The 6314-nt window shown below is 45.5% G+C and overlaps 1 pseudogene; it reads right to left on the reverse strand.

Annotated features, from left to right (window-relative positions):
• Positions 1 to 1717: 1717 nt before the first annotated feature.
• Positions 1718 to 2184, reverse strand: LOC123398084 (annotated as a pseudogene).
• Between the last annotated feature and the right edge of the window lie 4130 nt (positions 2185 to 6314).

Genomic DNA, 6314 nt, shown 5'->3' on the forward strand with positions numbered 1-6314 from the left:
AAGAGGGCTTTGGTCCACTTCATGAAATCACATTAGTCCCGGATCAGTCACGAACCTGGACCCATGTGGGCATAGGTCCCGGTTCATGAGGCTAGGGCGCCGGCCGGGCCTCGTTGGTCATTTATCCCGGTTCGTCTGTCACCTTCGGTCCCCGTTCCACACACGAACCAGGACCAATGTGCCTCGCTCCTGGCCCACAACCATTTGTCCCGGTTTTAGGCTGGAACCGGGACCCTATGTTTAACTTTAGTCTTGGTTCTATCCTCAAAACGGGACCAATGCTTGGCCTATATATACCCCGTGCCCGCGAGCAGAGCAGTGCACTGCTCTATTTTTTTGGCCGGCCATGGGAGAGCTTTGTGGTGCTCTAGCTCACCTCCTATGCACATGTGGCGTTCGATGAAATGCCTAAACCACACTTAAGCTTTCTCCTCTCGAAGCTCCTTGTGCAAGCTCCATTATCATGTAGGTTTGTGTAGCTTTGGTGGTCCGTCCGTGTCCCGTCCTCACCGCCTTCGATCATCCGCGCCCATCTCGACGTCGGCACCATTGTGGTTAGTCTCTTCTTGTTATGTTCTTTCTAAAAGAACAAAGTTCTTACTTTCATGATTTAGATAGATACTTGTGTAATTTTCTTACTTCAATTATTGTTTCTTATTATATAGTGCGATGGTTTTGGTATCCGCCTCCGTCGGCCCTCGTCCTGACTATGATTCAGATGTGGTATATATTATCTTTTATAATTATATGTTTTATTTAGTGTTTATGACAATTATGTTGACCAACGTGACATAGATTTTTTATCTAGAAGGTATGTGAACCGGAAATTCGAACCGACATACAAATTCTTCCCAAGATGTTAAATTTGGTTGAAGAAGAAAACAGTAACTTGAAAGAAGAATTACAAAGAGTTGAAGAGGAGAACATGATATTGGAGTTGGATGTTTCCGATGTGCGTGACGATCACAAGATCAAGATGAATGCAATGCGCTTGAAGATTAGAAACATTAGATTAGTACCTTAGTTGCGGTTATGATCGCATTTGTTGTTGCATTTAAATTTAGTAGTTTGAATGTATGTTCTAATTAGATGCTCTAGAAAGCTATATGTTGTTCAATAATGAGAACTATGTAAGAACGTTATGTATTTATTTTGGTCACTACTGTACTTTGGCTTTAATGATATGATGAAATTTCTATTAATTTGGTCACTTCTCTATTCATGATATGTTGTAATGGTTTTTAATACACGCACCCATGTGGAAAAATGAAATAAGTTTGAAAAAATGAAATGCCTTTTGCAACAGATGGGTTTTCATATGAAACCCTCATACTTAGAAAGAGATTGTCCGATTTGTACACGAAGTGCATCCACTTTTGAATCATGTCGAATCATGTGAAGAATATATCTTGTTGGAATTTCTTGAATCATGTCGAATCATGTGGAATCATGTCGAATCATGTGAAGAATAGATCTTGTTGGAATTTGTTGAATCATGTCGAGTCATGTGGAATCATGTCGAATCATGTGTAGAATAGATCTTGTTGGCATTTCTTGAATCACATCGAATCATGTGAAGAATAGATCTTGTTGGCATTTCTTGAATCATGTCGAATCATGTGAAGAATAGATCTTGTTGGAATTTCTTGAATCATGTCGAATCATGTCGAATCATGTGAAGAATAGATCTTGTTTGAATTTCTTGAATCATGTGGAATCATGTGGAATCATGTGAATAATAAATCTTGTTGGAATTTCTTGAATCATGTCGAATCATGAGGAGCTTGGTGAATAACCACGTGTTCTTGCCGGTCTTGAACCTCTCCTCGAGATTGGCCTTGGCGGACTTGGTGGTTGTGAGCTTCTTGTCCTTGGTGGTGAGGGAGTTGGGGGAACTGTAGACCACCTCCTTGAGGTCGACGTCGAGGGTGTAGCGGGTGGGCATGAGGTGGGTGAAGTTGACGAGCCTGAGGAAGACCTTGACGCGGGACGTCTTGGCCGTCTTCTTGGTCGAGTCCTTGCGGATCACCTTCTTCAGTATTTGGCCCGGCCGGCGACCAGGCAGTGCCCGTAGGGGCGGTCACGGGTGCCCTCCTCGAACACGCGCACAATCACAGCCTTCTTCCCGGCGTATCTTCCCAGCAGGAGAATCACTGCCTTTCCCGGCTTCAGGAACTTCACCATCTTCCTTCTCCTCTCCTCGCGATGCGCCGCCGCTGATGTGTTTCGGGTTGGGGGGGGTTGGAGGCTGTGGGCGGGGGAAAGCTAGCAGCGTGGTTGGGGAGTATATTATATAGGATTGGCGGCGCTAGGGTTTCGTCGAATCATGTGAATAATAGATCATGTTTTTGGTGGTTCTTCAACAAACACCTCGGTCGTGGCAGGCACAGGCCATTCGTGTCGGTTTGTGGCACCAACCGGGACCAAAGACAACCTTTTGTGTTGGTTGGTAGTACAAATCAGGAAAAAATGAAATAAGATTGAAAAAATGAAATGCCTTTTGTAGCAGATGAGTTTTCGTATGAAACCCTCATACTTCGAAAGAGATTATCCGATTTGTACACGAAGTGCATCTAGTTTTTGCGGCAACCCTCTAAACTTTTTAGCACATGCTATATGGGTGAAATGATGATACCATGCCATCTTTGAACCTATTAAGAGTTCATTTGTAGTGCTTTTCAATTTCTGGGTCATTTAGCTCCAATAAATCAGTAAAAGCAGGAAAAATACCAAATGAAGTCAGAAAGTGTTGAAAATTGATGATGTGGCCTTGAATGGTTCATTTTAAACACACAAAAACTTTGGAGTTCCAATGAGTTCGAAAAAATGAAATGCCTTTTGTAGCAGATGAGTTTTCATATGAAACCCTCATACTTTGAAAAAGATTGTCTGATTTGTAAACGGAGTGCATCCAGTTTTTGCGGCAACCCCCTCAACTTTTTAGCACATGCTATGTGGGTGAAATGATGATACCATGACATCTTTCAACCTATTAAGAGTTCATTTGTAGTGCTTTTCACTTTCTAGGTCATTTAGCTCCAGAAAATCAGTAAAAGCATGAAAAATACAAAATGATGTCACAAAGTGTTGAAAATTGATGATGTGGCCTTGAATGGTTCATGAAGACTCTATTTTTAGTGTGGATCTATATGAGATGTTATGTTTCATGTGTCGAATCATGTGAAGAATAGATCTTGTTGGAATTTCTTGAATCATGTGGAATCATGTGGAATCATGTCGAATCATGTGAAGAATAGATCTTGTTGGCATTTCTTGAATCATGTCGAATCATGTGAAGAATAGATCTTGTTAGAATTTCTTGAATCATGTCGAATCATGTGTAATCATGTCAAATCATGTGAAGAATAGATCTTGTTGGAATTTCTTGAATCATGTCGAATCATGTCGAATTATGTGAACAATAGATCTTGTTCGAATTTCCTGAATCATGTCGAATCATGTGGAATCATGTCGAATCATGTCGAATCATGTGAAGAATAGATCTTGTTCGAATTTCCTGAATCATGTGGAATCATGTCGAATCATGTCGAATCATGTGAAGAATAGATCTTGTTGATATTTCTTGAATCATGTCGAATCATGTCGAATCATGTCAAGAACAGATCTTGTTGGAATTTCTTGAATCATGTCGAATCATGTGGAATCATGTCGAATCATGAGGTGGGTGAAGTTGATGAGCTTGAGGAAGACCTTGACGCGGGACTTCTTGGCCGTCTTCTTGGCCGAGTTCTTGTGGATCACCTTCTTCGGCTATTTGGCCAGACCGGCGACTAGGCAGTGCCCGTAGGGATGGTCGCGGGTGCCCTCCTCGAACACGTGCACGATCACCGCCTTCTTCCCGGCGTATCTGCCCTGCAGCAGGATCACCGCCTTGCCCAGCTTCTGGAACTTCACCATCTTCCTTCTCCTCTCCTCGCGCTGCGCCGCTGCCGATGGGTTTCGGGTTGGGGGAGGGGTTGGAGGCTGTGGGCGGGGGAAAGCTGGCTGCGTGGTTGGGGAGGAGATTATATGGGATTGGCGGCGCTAGGGTTTTGCCGAATCATGTGAAGAATAGATCTTGTTTTTGGTGGTTCTTCAGCAAACACCTCGGTAGTGGCAGGGACATGCCATTCGTGTCGGTTTGCGGCACCAACCGGGACCAAAGACATCCTTTCGTGTCGGTTGGTGGTACAAACCAGGACCAACGACTCCCTTTAGTGTCGGTTTGCGGCACAAACCGGGACTAAAGGTCTCTCCTTCCTACCCGTTAGGCTGCTAAAAATTGTCCTTTAGTTCCGGTTTGTTCCTCGAACCGGGACAAGAAGTTTTCGCATATAAGGCAGGTGTTATCAAATTTTCCCCAATCTCTCCCAGTTGCCCCACGCCACCGCCGCCGATCCATTCCTCCTAATTGTCCTCGCCGATCCATTCCTCCTCATCATCGCCGCCGTCCCCGAGCCCGTCGTCGTCGCCGCCCCCGAGTTTGTCGCCGTCGCCACCCCCGCCCCGAGCCCATCATCGTCGCCACCCCCGAGCCCGTCGTCGTCGCCTACCCCGAGCCCGTCGTCGTTACCGCCCCCGCCCCGAGCCTGCCGTCGTCGCCGCCCTAAGCCCGTCGCCGTCGCCGCCCCGCCCCAAGCCCGTCGTCGTCGCCGCCCCTGAGCCCGTCGCCATCGCCGCCCCCGCCCCGAGACCGTCGCCGTTGCCGCCCCGAGTCCCTCATCGTCGCCACCCCCGCCCCGAGCACATCGTTGACCTCGAACCTAGCCTCGACCCCGACACCAACCCAAACCCTCTGGTGAGACATCCCCATGCCTAGGGTTCTTGCTGGGATATGATTCTTGTATATTTGCAAAATATATGCTCAAGCCCCGTATGTTGTTGCGGAAATATTTGCAATATATATATATTGTGTTTTATTATTGTATATTTGGTGTCATACTTGCATGTTGAGAAAAATAGGTAGTGGTCGCTAGCTAGCTAAATTCAAATGATATGATTATTGTATAAATGATAACTAGAAAGTAAAACATTAAGCAATAAGAAAATTTTCTCACTAGAATTTGTCTCGACGTCGACGATGCCCGGCCCGCATCCTCATCGTCGAGTGGTTAGCGAGAGCCTGCTTGATAAGGCCCAGCATGTCCGGGACTGGGCTCCGTCGGGCTGGCACTCGGAGGTGCTACCTTCCGGGGGGGCACCTTGGTGAGGAATCCGGGTCTCATCGTTGACCCAGAGATTCTTTGGTGGAGGTAGTGTGGGCAATTATCGGTGCCGAGGGAGATGGCCCCCACAGAGATGGTACATCACCGTGTTAGGGAGGAGGCCGAGCACGTCTGTCGCTACATGGCTGCGTTTCCAGGGACATCACCCGAGCTATGATCCGGTGATGGTTCCTTATCTTTGGGTTGCCACCGCCTGCATCATGAGACGTCAACTGGGTTTTTATTAGTGATATTGTATGATAATATTCGAGATGTACTAGTGTTAATATCGGTTATGTTTCGGTTTGTCGTTGCTCCTTGTACGATTTTCATGAGTTATTAAATGAGTAAGATGATGATGAGTTATATGTCATTTATTTGATGTATGGAACGGGTTGACTTTATGTGTTGTGGTGGTCGCCTCTTTCCTTGTGTGCTAGATAGAGGAAGAATCCCGACTGTCGTGGGGGTTGCTTCTCCTTGTTTTCCTTGTGCTAGATATTTGTAATGCACTAGGGAAAAGAGGAGTAGAGACCATCACCGACGGTCGAAATATCAGAGGGAGTGCCCACCATATACGTGAGATGAGAGTTTAGGAGGGAAAGATTCGACAGACCTAGAGTCAACCCGTTGCATATTGAGTAATAGTGATCTGTGTGTTGATCAGTTTTAGGAAGAAAATGTGTGACGACGAAAGGAAATTCGCTATGTGTGAATACTGCCAAGACGAGCATGGCCTGCGCGACACGCCTCACCTAGTTGATGATAGGCGCTTCAGCATCATGCTGGATGAGGACTTCGAAGTGTATACAGTAAGTCGCAATGACAAGTCTTTTTTCATAGTTAAGCATGACTTCTTTTGCTTCAACTTATAACTTTTATTTTTTACTATTCTACTAGCGTATCCCCTGCCATGCAAGAATTTATGTCTTGGATAAGATTGGTTTCAGTACTGAAATAACTATGGAGGTAAAGAGAGTTCACTTGAGGATAGCGCACGGTTATACTTTTGCCGTAATGTTATACAAATCAGACAGCTGTATTTTGAATCCACAAATTGACAAGCACTATGCAAAGCCTATGCATTTGAGCCTAATATGCTTATCACCT

The sequence above is a fragment of the Hordeum vulgare genome, chromosome 1H (assembly GCF_904849725.1).
Source record: "Hordeum vulgare subsp. vulgare chromosome 1H, MorexV3_pseudomolecules_assembly, whole genome shotgun sequence".
In the NCBI taxonomy this organism is placed as follows: Eukaryota; Viridiplantae; Streptophyta; class Magnoliopsida; order Poales; family Poaceae; genus Hordeum; species Hordeum vulgare.